This window comes from Gigantopelta aegis, chromosome 1, assembly GCF_016097555.1.
Source record: "Gigantopelta aegis isolate Gae_Host chromosome 1, Gae_host_genome, whole genome shotgun sequence".
Lineage (NCBI taxonomy): Eukaryota > Metazoa > Mollusca > Gastropoda > Neomphalida > Peltospiridae > Gigantopelta > Gigantopelta aegis.
In genome coordinates, this window is record NC_054699.1 from 37,629,950 (window position 1) to 37,631,889 (window position 1,940).

A 1,940-nucleotide genomic window follows, 5' to 3' on the forward strand; every position below is an offset into this window, starting at 1 on the left:
ATCAGGTGTGGGTATGCATTATACTACTGGCCTAATCGGGTGTGGTATGCATTATACTACTGGCCTAATCAGGTGTGGTATGCATTATACTACTGGCTATCCAGCTATGGCTTATGTCTTTAAATATTCACTTTTAAAAGGTGTATTATTTTTTATTATATTATTTATATAATTATAGATTAATAGCATCATGAAGCCTTTAAATCGTGATCAGTTTAGAATGTTAATGGATAAGCAGAGAATACCACATGAATGATCGATACATACCTTTCAGCTAAGGAGCCAACATTGGCGTTGCCTGGGGAGGGAGATGGGGAACTATACTCTCCCCAAGCACTCGTCTTCTTTTTTTCCAACCACATTGTATATGTTTGTCTGTCGCCCTATTAACATGGGGCCGGGTTGTGTCACCTGTCGTCTGTCGCGGTTAGAGAAACAAGGACTGGGATGTGGAGTTGGACAGCGAAAGAAGTTTAAAGACAGCAGAAGTTGCCAGATTTGGAAGATATAAAACTAGAATTCAAAGGTGAGAAAGGAAGGGATAAAAAAAATAATAATAATAAATTTAAAAAAAACAAAAAAAACACAACCTCCCCCCCCCCCTAAAAAAACAACAACAAAAAAACAAACAAAAAAAACAACAACAAACAAACAACAACAAACAAACAAGAATCAAACAAAAAAACTAAACAAAACAAAGAAAAACATGGGGCCGGGTCGTAGCTCATTGGTACAGCGTTCGCCTGATACACGATCGATCTCCATCGGTGGGCTATTTCCCATTCCAGCCAGTGCTCTACAACCGGTGTAACAAAGGCCGTGATATGTACGCTAATATACTGTCTTTGGGATGTTGCATATAAAAGATCTCTTGCTGCTAAACAAAAAGAGTAGCCCATGAAGTGGCGACAGCGGGTTTCCTTTCTCAATATTTGTGTGGTCCTCAACCACATGTCCGACGCTATATAACCGTAAATAAAATACGTTGAAGGAACGAAGGAAATGTTTTATTTAACGATGCACTCAACACATTTGATTCACGGTTATATGGCGTTGGACATATGGTTACGGATCACACAGATATGAAAGAGGAAGCCTGCTGTTGCCAATTCATGGGCTACTCTTTTCGATTAGCAGCAAGGGATCTTTTGTATGCACTATTCCATCAACATAAAATCTGGCTATGCCAATGGGAGCGAACGTGAGGTGAAGACAATTGTAAACGAAATGCAAGATAAATGGTGTCTAACTGACACGAGAGCTGGATACACGAGTGTAGAATTCTTTTTCTTGCATAACGAGGATTCCGCATGGTTTCACTCTGAAACCATTTCAAACCCTGGAAAACAGAATTCAACACCCGCAGTGAACAAAAATAGTTGTCGTCTTGTACTAACTTGTAGAACCTGTAAAAAAAAGCATGTCAAGTTATTACTTAAAATATGTTCGTGATATTTAGCACAAGTTCAAATACGGCAACTGATTACACAATGCTATATTCTAGCATTAGTTTTTAATACGCGACAAAATATACAATCTAGCACATTTTGTGGCCAAACGTGCACAAGAAATCTTCAAATAAAGAGTAAAAATAAACTTTACCGACTTGTGGTATTCCCATTCATAATGAATTCAAGACTTTTAAGAAATGTAATCGGGTTGGAGAAAATGTCGTCGGTCTCATCCGCAGTTTGTATTTTCGTACAAACAGCCGAGCAAGTCACATGACATTTCGTACACCCCGGCAAATTCTGTATTTTGCTGCAAATGACAGAATATACTTGTGGTATGCATTAGCCATTGACCAATCAAAACGCATGAAATTTATCTAAAAGATAATAATAATACGTACACCATGTCCAGTCCTGATTGCAAGTTACGCCTTTATGACGGCGCTTTCTAAAACAAAGTACTTTATACATCTGATACCGTTATTTAAA